Genomic DNA, 13,826 nt, shown 5'->3' on the forward strand with positions numbered 1-13,826 from the left:
TCTCTATTGGCACCATATTCATAGGAGGGGAAGGTCTCTTTCAGTCAGACACTGCACAGTGCTGGAGCCTCCTGCATCCTTGTGCTCCCTTTGATAAGCAGAGGGAGTCAATGAGAGCCAAATCCTGACACAGCAATGGCCTTTGCTCCCTAGAGTGACAAGCCGTTTGAAGGTTAATTCAACTTCAGCATAGAGAAAAGAAGCAGAAGTGATCTATGTTCCCTAGCAGAGAGAGTTCTGGACATGTCTGGGTGATACCTGCAGACTCACTGGTGGGGTCCCCCTGTACCAAAAGTCAGCGTGTTCTCCCATTCATGCATTTGCTTTGCAAGAAACAGCGGGAACCATGCTGTGAATTGCAAAAGCATAGGCTGGCTACTGTTTGTGTGGCCTCATCCCACCCCTGTTCCAGAGCACAAATAAGGAATTTTTGCTCTTTAACAGAGTCAGGAGTACTCTATAATCCAAGCAACTTCATAATGAACAAGCTCTCATTTAGTGTGAGGCCTTATTCATTGCACGCCTTACTTGCAGCATACTGTTAAAACAGCCACGATGTTGCCCTGACTCTGTTTTGGTTTTGGACTAAACGCAGTACAGTAAGTCAAACATTATTGGTCACAATGGTAATGCAGAGTGTATATAATGTGCTTTTATTGCTGCAAGGCATAGCTGAAATATTTACACAGAATACATGAAATAACAACAAGATTCATGTTCTGCTCCTTATTTGTAAGGTATTTTATTAAAAAGAATCTGAATCTGAAGTTCATAAATAAAATAGTAATATCACTTATTTCCAGATACTAGTTCCAGCTTGTTGATTTTAATAGACAAGTATAACACTTCAAATGTGGAAACACAGTGGGTAATATTTATATGAAATCTCCAAGAACCGTGGTATTTTGCTCATGTGGAATATCATGGCATTTTGCCTGGATCAAGTAACCAGCAGATTAGCACATTAACACTTTTAAGAAACATGCGTGTAATCCACTCTGAATGTGGTCTTTGACTCCTGGTAGGAATACCTAATGATTTTCAAATTGACACGTTACTTTACAAAGCAAGTCAAATAAACAGGAATTGCAGAGCAGCTTTAGTTGGGGTGGATGGCATAAGCACACACGTTATCAACAGAGGAGACAGGATCAACTCTAGAGCCATGGAAGGATTTGCAGTATCTACAGAGATGCAGGAGAAACCTCCTTTCTTTTTAAAGCTTTATGGCTTTATGGCTCTATGTGAGTGGGTAAGCAGATATAAACTGCTCCCGCTCATTCAAAGTCAGTCACCAGTTTGAGGTGACAGGCTAACAACAGATCTCGAAGACTGACCAAAGCCAGTAAAGCCTGCAAAAGCCATCACCATTGCCAATTATGAAGGTCCCACTCTAGTTCACAGCTAGAGGAGGATCTCCACAAGACAGACAGCCACGTTCAGGCTGCCACAGGCTGCATCCTAACCAGGAATTAAGAAAAAGAGCAAGAGGCACAAGGGTTGTCAGTCCTGTTACTCGGCCAAGGATGCGTGTTTCAAAGTTGTACTCCAGCACAGACTCTTCACGTGGTTTTGGTCATACTGCCAATCTCCCTGCACTGCTTTTCCCACTTCCCACAGGGCAAAAAATCCATCCTTCCCTTCATGGGATCTGCTGCTGACTGCAGTGGTGTGCTTGCGGTGATGAAGTGCTCCACATGTGCAAAGCCCTGGTTGTGTGGAATGCACATGCAGACTCAGTGGTAGGGTAGCTCAGGGCTCTGAGTAATTTCAACAGCCATTTAGAAGGGAAGAAACCTTCTATTTCCAGGGTGCTTTCAGTGTGCTGTAGCAACTGAGTACAACTTCTGCAGCAGGAGACAGCAGGGAAAACCCAACAGTTCCCCTCCACAAAAGAAGCAGCAGAGTCCAGGCTGCATGCCAAGGAATCCTATCACTGGCCTTATAAAAAACTCACCAGGGCCACCTCAAAAACAAGAGTGAAGTCACGCTTGGCTGCAGTTGGTTATGGTTTGAGAGGGAGACCACGAACAGGTCTCCCAGAACTATTGTGGCTGGCTCCATTTCCTGCTAACTCAATTCATCACACTTGTTCTCTCCTTCCTGGAGACAACTTTTATAACCCCATTAATGTATTTAGAGAGTGTCCCTGCTTTTCTTAAGACCAGATATGGCTGCCACAGGTCACAGCAATCAAGGCTGTTCTTTGGAAGTGACTCCACAGAAGTTAATGGTACAAACGAAGAGATTGCTCACAAGGGAAAAGTTTAGGATCTCACCCTTCATCCTGCTGGGGGCTGATGCTCTCCTTGCTTCTGCACTAGAGAATCAGGAATAAGCACAGAGTTTCTGGCTATCCAAACAGAAGGTACAATATCCTTGCTAGACCCTGCACCCAAGATTTAAATTATAACCTATGGTTTCAACTTTGGTTAAAATAACCTGGCTAAGAAAGTCCAAACATGGATATTTGCAGAATGAAGGAATTATAGAAAAATAAATTCTGGGATTTGAAAAAGAGAGAGACTTGTAGTAATTGAATGAGTCAAACCAATCTTTTAAATCTGAAAAGCAAATAAAAAGACTGCTCCCTCTTCTGCCAGTCTGGACACAGGAAGGATTTTTCCTCTGCATTGAAGTCATCTGTTGAAAAAAAATATATAGTGGGAAATACTAAAATCTTAATCATGAAGAGCCTACTCGGAAGGCTCATTTAGAAAGCAGCTCAGATGTCAATGAGCAACAATTGCTGTGAACCAAGTATATACTGAGCACACTATTAACATCTTGTCTTGGGTATACAACATCAGCAAAGGAGAAACAGCTCTGAGTAAAGCTCCAGTGTCAGGACAGGATGAGGTTTGGTGGACTATTAAAAACCTAAACCAACCTCCCCCTACTTAGGCTCACACAAAAGCCCAGATTTTTGGAACATCATGCTGGAGTCAGGCCTTTCCCTCCCCACTGACAGCCAAAGCTATTTTTGAATTTGGGTTAGATTTAGTGACTAGGCTCCAGCCAAAAAAATTTAGGGGGGGTGTGGGGAAATCGTTGGAAAAAGTAATAAGACTTTGCCTATTTCAGAAACAAAAGGTTTCAATTTTTTGGGCTGGGTTCACAAGAGGATTTGGGAGCTGACCACTTTCAGATGTGCATGCTGCGGAGGGGTGACTACATGCCTGCAGCTCCCAGCTCTGGCACCCCGGGAATGGGGATCAGAGCAATGCTTGCCATCCCTGTGCTTTTTTATCAGCACCCTCCACAGAAGCAGCCAGATCTGCATGAAAGTGTTTGAGCAGGCAATTTAGAGCAGCATGCTGAAACTGGCCATGCACAAGCCTTGTTTAGAATAGCAGAGCTGCCTTCGTGTGAGGCCTTTCTCAATTCAGTTAAAAATTGGCTTCTAAGCCAAATATAGTCAATGTCTGGGGTAATAAAAGGTGGGGGGGGACAAGGATGTGCTTTGCTGGAGTATATGGGGATTCCGACTTCTGAGGCCAGAAAGGACACAGTTTGATCTCTCCAAAAGTTCTATTTTTTAATTCATACTTTTAAAACAGAGCAAATACTTCTGCAGAGTGTCCTGTGGAGGCTTTTACCTTTTCACTCCCTCCAGAGACTTCTTTGTAAGTTCTTTCATTCAGAAAATGCGGATGTTTGGGCTTGCCCAGTCAAAGGGCAGTAAGTGAGGCAGGAGAACCCTCACATAAAGCTGCCTTTCATTCATACACTTAAATGATCTTCATCACACAGCAACCAAGTCTCCTGCAGTCGTTGCTAGATTTCATCCTCACAAGACCATTTATTAGATAAATATGTTTTCTGCTTTTATCAATGCCAGACAGAAGCAGTAGGTGGAGGGAGTGTCTTGGTAAAGGTCATGGAGGATAATCCCAGTCGAAGCATGGGGGAATCTCCGTCTTCCAGGTCCCACCAGCTCCTAGGACATCTCTCTTCCATCAGATAGTCACTGGGGAGGAAACAAAGTCAGCAGCAGTCATGAAGAAAAGATCTGGAGCTGACCAAGGAGAGAATGAAGCAAAAAGCAGCATGTTTATTTGTATGCCAAGGTTGTTTAACAATGCTGCATCTTCAGATGCACTGAGGTTTCCTCACTGCTCTTAAAGGGCAGCTTGACTGCGAATTGTGACTGCAAATTGTGGCTGCAAATTCAGCACTTTCCTCTCTGTGTAGAAGTCAGAAGCTGGAAGAGAGCAATTCCCATTTTGATGGGAAAGTGCTGCTCTTCAGTCACAGGACACTAAATAAATCACTGCGATTGATCAAGAGCTAAAATGCCCAGTCAGCTTAGGTATCTGGTCTTACGTTCTCACACAGCCCTTTGTGCACACACCACCTTATCTCTTCCCTGACTTCCATCTAACCACGGCCATGAAGCCAACACTTTCTGCCTGGTGGGGTTCCTGACCCTCCTCAGCAGCCCCCACTGCCATGCTACATGCCACAGGTAACAGTCAGCTGGCAGGCAAGAAAGTCCCCCAGTCTCTGAATACTTTTGGGTGGTTATGGAGCTGACGGGGTGAAGGCCACAGAGCGAGGAGGAACCCCTTGTCTCCACAAAACTAGGACAATATCTTAAAAAAGACTGAAGGAAAGGCATGTTTTTCAGTTATGAACTCTGCAAGACAACCTTGAAAACTCTTGAGACACAAGAAGGCTTTGGTCCTACAAAGCCTTAGAAAAGCTGGTTACAACTCTCAGGTGACACCAGGCATGTGCTTAGAACACCATGGGATCACAACCCCATGCAGAAGGACAGCGAGCACCTTGTAGCCTTCATCTGTCATGTTTGTATGAAATATTTGGGTTTTCCACTGGGAAGCAGAAGAAGTAAAACTGAACAAGGATCCACCAGCTGAGGACATGTAACTACATAGCATGTGTTCTCCAGGGCTGTTCAGAGGCAGCTTTTCCAGCTTTCTTGTGCTATTTCAACACCTCTGCTCAGCCTCATTTTCCTGCCAAAGTGTTACATTCAAACAAAAGCTCCTTTAAACCCCACAAGCTTAAAATTAGGTCATGCGTGTGCCAGAAATAATTTTGAAATATCCTCATTACCTTTCTGCTTCTTCCTAGAGTATTTTACTATTTGTTTGGGAGAGAGGGAATGGAGCTGCACTAGCTATTTTTTTCCACAACAATGTTTGCATAGAAGCGTTAGAGAAGTCATGCAGTTTGAAAGCCTAAAGCCTATTTCACTGTCTAAAAAGAATATAAATCTTTCAAACAAATCCCTCTCAGCCCAATAGAGATTCCATGGCTGAATTTTTTATTTCACCCAGCACAAAGCAGTAGGCACCCTGAAATTACATACTTCAAGAAAAGCTGTTTTAGTGATGTGTGTGTCTAATGCACGCCTCCCTAGTCAGCCTCCTCTTTCCCTGCTTAGCCCATTCACAGAGCTGAGCTAACTTTTGGTTTGATTCTTGATTACAGTGTTTTACTGCTTAATTGTATCCACTTTAACGTCAGATTTGCTGTAAGCAAAAATAAGCAACAATTATCTATAAGGTATTTGCAAAAAGATGACAGAGTTAAGGAGCCTTAATTCAATATCCATCTTCAGAGGTTTATAACTGAATCCATACTTGAATTTAAATACCAAATAATCTGCTGATTATTATGCATAGTTTTCAGTCAGTGTAACAAAAACATGATGTTGCAGTCATGCTGTGAGCTCTGTAGCTAGGTTTCCTTGTTTATATTAACAGCTGTAAACACAGTCTAACTCAGCCTTGATTTAAACACAGATTTCCCATACTTTCAAGAATTCACCACATTGTGAAAGCTACAATTTCAGAACTTTTCTCACGTGCATATTGATTATGCCCAGGAACAGCCTGCAATGCTACACATGCACTTGCAGTGACCCATTTTAGAGACTCTACATTAAAAGGGCCAGTTTTTCATCTTCATTGAAAAGTAAAACCATCTTTGTGAATGTTTGTGTATAAGCTTGCCCCTGAATGTCCTAAATACAGCCTGCAACCTTCTACACAAGGTACTTTCATTTTACTGGGTCAAGGTTCTACATGTTCATCCCTCCGTTCAAAAACACAACTTGTAAAACCTCCTAAGGCCATTTAAATCAGTGAAAAATATTTTATTCAGTCAGAAACGGATTTTACTGCAAAGTTTTATATTCCTACCTTTTACTAACAGCATTGGAAAAGCTGAGCTTTTGGAAAGCGACACTGCCTGCACAAAGGACTCCTGAGCTCTCTTTAAGAGTGTGGTGATAAGCAAGCTCCATTTAAGTGGAAAGTCAGGTGAAGCAAACGAAACTTGCTAGGAACATTTTGTAATATTTCTGCCTTGAGATGGGCAGGAGCATTTCGTTCTAATGGGCTCCTCTGACACAGATTAGATCTCCCAGTCTGTGAATGCTGAGCAAAGTCAACCAGCAGTGCAAAGCAATCTTGAGGGCCAGGCAGGTGGGAATCCATCCTTACTGGAGGAAAACTCCCCAGTCACACAGAGCTACTACAGCAATTTACCATCACAAGGGCTTCCACCCGCTGTGTCTTCCATGGAGAGAGAAGGTAAGGGAGAAAGAGGGGCTTATGTCTGATATTGCAGAGTCCATCAGCCCTATCAGAAGAGCTTTTGGAATCACATTGCTCTGCCACGAGCTAGGGATGTTCCTGTCAAAGTCAGTGCCATGTCTCCACCAGTAGCTTCACCACTGTTGACCAAATTTCACGATTACACCTCTCCTCCCAGCAATCTATGCCTGGAGAACCTGATTTAGACTATCACAGACCATGTGCAATTTTGTCACGGTGCATATGGTCCAGGGAAATACATCTCTGGAACAGGAGGGCCAAAGTGCAAGACTGATCTCATGATCGCACTCATCTATGACCAGTGGCGAAGCCTCAGACTCCCATTCAGATCCTGTACTCACACAGAGGTGAGCACAACACTGACCACCCACATTCCACCAGCTTTGCTCCTCCTAAGCATGAAGGGCAGGCTATGGGGTCCAAGACGGAGCTAGGTTAGGGCCAAAGATAAGTGCACAACTTAGAATCCAAGCACTTTGGTCTGCTCTGAGGCTGGTTCTGTCAGGATGCTCCCCAGAGTCTTACTGCATTTCTCATTGTCTGTTCCAGGGAGCGAGGGCTGCTGGAGAAGCACACAGTATGACTCATATAGAACTCCAGAACATCTCATGGAGAACTCCAGATCCACTCCTTTATAGACTAGCATAGGTTAAGCAACCTCCTCCTGCAGTATTTAGGTCTCATGCTAAATACTGTCTCTTCTACCCTCTCCCCTTCAATGATTTGAAGTACACTTGTCCAAAACTTCATTTTTTCCCCTGTGAAGTCACATAGGAATGAGATCTGCCAAGTGCCTAGTCTAGCCATACTGGTGATGCTAAAATACAGCCTGGATTTTCAAAGGATACAAAAGGAGTTTATCCAGGCCACTCCACATCATCCTTTGCAAGTTATTTTTACATGTCTGAGATCTCATTCAACTTGCTTGGCTTCTCAGAGGACAATTAAAAACAGTACATAGCAGATGGGAGAGGTAAGACAAACAGAGGTTAAATGACTTGCCTGAGGCTGGTAGAGTCTAGCAGAATGGGCGACAGAAGTCCTGGGTATTAATTAGTTAATATTTGTACAATGCTAAGAAAATATATAGCCCTATATAAGTATTATTGTAAGGTGGCCTCTGCAGTTTGGAGAAGCAGAGGGCAACAGTGCACAGGCGAGTGCAAATATCCTTTCTTGTCTTGTGGCATTTCGGTCATCCTGGGGTCTGGGAGGAGCAGAGCATTCCCAGGACATATGAGAGAAGGAATGAGAAAGCCCAGGGAAAGAGATCCCACTCCAGCAATGCCGTTGTGCACCCCCAGGCTGCTCTATCCATGCATTAAGTCCAGGATCAGCTGTTTGTGGTTTCCATTGAGACCAGTAAATCTGTGAAGTACAATCAAATTGGGCTACATGGTCAGCTGCCTTCAGCAGAAATCCTGGAACTGAATTTGAGATATTTGGGGGTATTTACAGCAGTAAGAGGTGCAAATCTCTCTGAAGTGCCACAGGACCTACATGCCACACTGCTCTGTGCTCTACTGAAATCCCAGGAGGAAAGTCAGGCCCATCTGTATTAAAGAAGGATCTATGGGAAAGGAGGAAAGGGTCACAGTGTCAGATTTCTCCTTTTTTTTCCCACCTCTCTGGGGCATTCATCCTGCTCCCATGACTTCAGATCTGATTTCTTCAGATGCCTTTTTCAGTCCAGCTTCCCTTCACACCACCACACATCCCAGCCTCCTGCTCTGAGCCTCCTACAGATTCCAGTATCAGCCTGAACAAAACATGCATCAGTTTTTCTCCAGGACAGCTCTCAATCTCCAGTGTTTTTGACATGATTTTGCTATGTAATTTCAAGAGTGGTGAGACTTTTTGGCCATTTCCCTTTTTTCTCTTGGCTAGAATACAAGAATATTACCTAAGTTGTGATGTACTTTCCTCTACAATTTTTAAATCATTCAGACTTCCCGTGCAGTCTACTAAAATTTTCATCCAGTTTTCATCACCTCATATCTTCATTATCAGGACCTGCAATTTCTTTTCCCATCAGTTTAGGTCAGACTTGACTGAAATGCAAAATTTACAGCTGAAAATTCCAATGCTCGTTTTAATCCAAAACAGGATGAATGGCTCAAATTTTAAAAGCACCTCCTCAGAAACACTAATATTTGAAGTTCCACATAATTAGGCAAAACTTTCCAGCATTTCTAGCTGCTAAATTCTAAATGTTGAATTTTTTTTATTTACTTGGCAGGCTTTATTTAGAGCAGGATCAATGTCAGGCTGCATTACCCTTCCATTGCAAATTCTGCTTGCTCTGTGTCAAAATCCATAGGAAAATACACTTCAGAGTCACGTGGTCTTCACTGCCTCTACTGCATGGAACAGTGGGAAGAGCATGTAGTGTACATTGAGAAATATATATGGTATAGTGTCCTGGGTTGCAGTGTATTCTATCACCATCCTCATGAGCTGTTGAAACCAGGTGGGGCAGTGTTTCCTTGCCTCCTCCCCCCAGACTATCTCTCTGTTAATGGCCCATCATTGTCCTGCCGCCTGACTCAGAGATAACTCCCTCCGAACTATCTTCTGTTAATGAGCCTAATCAACACTTGGCCTCATGACTCATTACCCCATTGTGAGATGCTCCACCCAGAGGGAGGAACCAAGCATCCCAGCGTGGATATAATCTGGGACTCTGAACACCAGAGACAACCCTTTCTACTGGAGGACAGGAGCTACACAGCCACTACTAGACCCTCTGAAGAAGAGCAGACCCCTTTACTACAGGATCACTGCTTCAGAGGACTGCAGCCACCATTCTACCAGACTGCTACCACCACCCTGCCTAACAGGGACTCAGGTTATATCTTGACTCTATCAGTTTGAACCAGTGTTTTCTTTTAGTTTTTTTTCCCTTTTCTTTAATTTCCCCATTAAATTGTTATTCTGACTTGGTGCCTCCCACTGGTTTGTTTTCAAACTAGTACATATAGTGAGGGACCTCACCCAGAAAGGAACAGAGAACAGAGATTCACAGCTGCCCTACAGCTCTCAGAGGATGATCCAAAAGGATGCTTGTTTCTCTACCGTGCAGCCTGGTGTCCTGGTGTGCTAACTGCAGATTACACAACGGGAGATACATGCCCCACATCCCATTCTCTTCGCCTAAGTGATACACCATGCTTGTGTCTGAACTTTTTTAAAATGAAATGGTTTGCATCATTTTAATTTTAAAAAATAAAATCAATTCGATCAAGATAACTTTAAATGAAGCCTTTTTTTTTTGCTACAGAAAATATCCATTGCTGAGAAGCTGTGTCCTCAACTGTAAAATCATCCTGATAAAAACATTTCATAGCCTCCAGTAGAGCTGCCAGAATCATTATTTTTGGTACTGCTCTAATCTGAGCAACCTGATGCCTCTGAGTTCTTCAATTTCTTTCTTTACTGTCTAACCCTCTTCCCCATCAAACCCTTAAACTGCCTCTCTTGTCCCGCATGTCACCCACTGCAGCCTTCCTTGTGCCAGGCAACCTCCTTGTGATTCCCCAGCCCAAACCACCTGCAAAGCCATCCACACCTCTATTCCTGGCTGAAAAACCTTTATGTTATTTAGTGGCAATTAAAGAAAAACAGAAAATTACTGCTTTCAAGAAGGTTGTCAACAGTTTCAGCCAGTATTCTGAAATGGTTGGAGAAAAAAAAGTGACAAAACATGAATATATTTTTTACTCAATTCTTACCAATATTTAAAATGTTCAACAACATTTTTGATTGCCAAAAATTGATGGACTGTTCTTTAGACTGTTTTAAAAGCATTAAGTATGCGGTTGAGTTTGTGGTTTGAAGACTTTTGGAGCTTTTCCTCATCAGAATTGTGATTTCCAATAAGAAATATAAAAATAATATGACATGCAAGCCAATAAAAACATAAACATAAAAATAAAATCTACAAAATACAGTCCTTTCAGCCAGGTCTGCTCTCCTTTTCCAAATCCCATGTCAAAACTTTGCTTCAACAGCTACAAGGAATTGGCAAACCAACAAATACCAAGGCAAGTCAGGAAGCAGTGCTTCTAAGTGACTCTGCAGTATCCCATTCTGATCGTAATTCATGAACGTGGCAAAAAAACCAGGTTGCTGAGACCCCCCAAGGTCACCCCCACAACTTCTTTTAGTTTCTTACAGTCATATGCTGTATTCTTGTTATGTGTATACCCTTGGGTCCTCTGGATTCCAAAAGCTCCTGGTGAAACATCCTCTTTTAGACAGTGGTCTCTACATTTGGCCGGTCCTATCTGACCTGCAATCAAGGAGCATCATTCTTTGATGTCAGGAAGCTCAAGCTTAGTGGCTGCAGTTGGGCTTTGATTCTGTGCTGGGCTGCACACACCCGAGGAATGCCAAGTACCCTCAATCCCATTAACTTCAGTGGGAATTAGAGAGCTCAGCTGTATTTAATATTCCACAGGGTCAGACACTGACAACTGTATTAGCATTCTCAGTTCCCAGTAGGATGAAATTCAGCAAAGCATTTGGATTGAAATTTAACTGTAAACATGTGAACACTCCCCCTGATTTCAATATGACTATTCTCATGCTTAAAGTTAAGCATATGCCTAATTTATGTGCTCATTTTGGGCCAAAAACTACTGTTTTCAAGGGCTACACAAGTTCACAATAGACAAGCTGCTGGTCTATAATGCCGGTTGCATAATCTAGTTTTTTCTTTTTCATAAAGGCTGACACAAGATTGTCTTCTTAAAATGAAGCAGCTACTCTGAAGAAGATGGGGCATTCTGGTGAAATACTGAGTATTTCTCTGAAGTTACTGATCTACTATTATTATTGTTATTATTACTGCTATTCCTATGTGAATGGAGGAAAAGCACCTATCCCAGACTCCAAACTTTTGCTGTTCCTAAAAGAATATAAGCCACACAGCAAAGAATAACAAACTCTCTCTACATGATAGCAAACATCAGTCAAGTGACAGATAAAAATATCCCACCCTCCCCAGAGACCCTCAGCCTCTTGTACATCTGAACCCTTCCAGGGGCACTAAAAAACAGAAGCATCTTATGGAGCACTCTGAATGTCCCCACCTTTCACCACTCCAGGGGCCAAGAAAGTCTGTGGGCTTCTGAAGAAGGATGGGCTGACATCTCTCCTTTTCTGAATTAGGAGGGGGCTTCTCCGTTGAAATGGTGCTGGCCCTCAGGAGACGGTATCTTGGCTAGCTCAGGGCAAGGGACAGATGTGGCTCTCAAGCAAATTCCTTCACCCGGAGAAGCATCAGGGGATGTGGAGCCTGCTGTGATGGCTCTTCTCCTCTGAAAGCAAAATGCTCCTTCCTCTGGGAGGATACTGGGGCTCAGAAGCCAAGGGACAGAGGGGCTTCTCAGGAAATCTGTTAGGGCACAGAAAAAAACCCGTAACTGTGCATCACTCTGCATTTTGGGATCCATTAAGACTCCTATTATACCCTGCAGAGTGGAAGGATGCAAAACAAACCAATTCCCCACTCAGAGGCCAGGAGGAAGGGAAGATCTTTTGGGGCTCATTTTTCACCCAGACGTCTCAAGTGTAAGCAGCTCACGGCACTGGAGCCATGTGCTGAGAAGCCATGGGAAGCAGCACAGAGGAGGAAAAAGCAGTGTATGGTTCTCACTCCTCCACTGTGCAAACTGGGACCAAGCCAGGACTTGCTGATGTGCCTCCAGGCCAGCTCCAGAGGTTCATCCTGAAGCTGCCTCCCCTGGACTTTCTTTCCCCCTTTAGCACCAGGTTCTCACTCTGGTTTGCTATATCAAACTCTGGCTTCTCCATAACTCCACGATCTATGAGCCTTACAATGCAATTAACTGGCTGCTGCAAAGGCACCATAAAGGCAGAACAAGGACCAAGATGGGACAACTGCACGTGGGCATAAGCCCAGAACCTGCTATTCTCAGTCTGTATCTCCCTTTTTTGACATCTTTCACAATGATTTAATCACACAGTTTTTGGCACATGTGCAGCTACTGGACTGACAAGATGGCTTGTTGTGGTATTTTCTTGGGTGAGGCTGACTGGGAAATGTCCCCCACCTTTGCTTCAGGCTCTTGTAAAAGAATTATAAAATCAAAGCAACAGCATAGCCAAAATCCATAATGCCAAACAAATCTCTCTTGGCACCCTAACAGAGAAAGGACACTCACTGTGGAGGAGCCTTGGGCATGAGATGCAGCATTGGCAAGACACCGGGAAAAGGAATGACCTGGACTGGTGGGCAAGGCAAAAGTGCTGACACTTAACATCCTCCTCTTCCATCGTGAATGGCTCTGGTGGCTGGGGCTGATGGCAGGGGCTCCCAAACAGTGGAACACATTCTTCACGAGTGTTCAGTTTATCTCACAGAGATGTTTCCTGAGCACCTCCATGTCCCACTGTGTGTGCACCCAGTCCAGCACGGGTGGTACAGCTGAGAGTGGCTGCACTTGCTGCGGGTGGCTGTGCCTGAGAGCCCGCTGTCCCAGCTGCCAGGGACAAACACAAGGGTGGTGAGAAGATCTGCGGCATTCTCCTGCGTTGACAGAAAGGCAGTGCTGGGGAAGGTTCTGGACACTCACCCCAACGCTGTGGAAACAGATGAGCAACAAACGGAGCCGGGACTTACACACTTTGTAAATACGTGCTGGTGCCTTCATTTTGCTCCAACATGTCCAAGGGCCTTCCAAAGACTTGCATTCTCATTGCTGCTCTTGCACGAGCGCCCGCCCTGGGATCTTTCCCCGACAGCTGCCGCCGAGGTCTGCCGGGCTGCACATGGGCCGCTCCAAACGCGGCGTCACCGCAGCCCCGGGGCAGTGAGGGACCCCCGCACACGCACCCCGCTCCACACACACCCCGCTCCGCACACGCACCCCGCCCCGCACACGCACCCCGCCCCGCACACGCACCCCGCTCCGCACACGCACCCCGCTCCGCACACACCCCTCCCCGCACACGCACCCCGCCCCGCACACACCCCGCCCTGCACACGCACCCCGCTCCGCACGCACTCCGCCCCGCACACACCCCGCCCCGCACACACCCCGCCCCGCACACACCCCGCCCCGCACACGCACCCCGCCCCGCACACGCACCCCGCTCCGCACACACACCCTGCTCCGCAAGGACCCCGCCCCGCACACACCCCGCCCCGCACACACCCCGCCCTGCACACGCACCCCGCCCCGCACACGCACCCCGCCCCGCACACACCCCGCC

General features: G+C 45.1%; 1 long non-coding RNA gene across 1 annotated transcript; it reads right to left on the reverse strand.

Annotated features, from left to right (window-relative positions):
* Positions 1–720: 720 nt before the first annotated feature.
* Positions 721–13,440, reverse strand: LOC116442215. The gene is made up of 4 exons (XR_004239441.1): positions 13,234–13,440; positions 12,776–13,140; positions 11,681–11,985; positions 721–3,970 (listed from the first exon to the last, which is right to left on the reverse strand). It is a non-coding gene; the product is annotated as an uncharacterized LOC116442215 (long non-coding RNA).
* Positions 13,441–13,826: the final 386 nt, after the last annotated feature.

Source organism: Corvus moneduloides, chromosome 3 (genome assembly GCF_009650955.1).
Source record: "Corvus moneduloides isolate bCorMon1 chromosome 3, bCorMon1.pri, whole genome shotgun sequence".
Classification (NCBI taxonomy): Eukaryota; Metazoa; Chordata; class Aves; order Passeriformes; family Corvidae; genus Corvus; species Corvus moneduloides.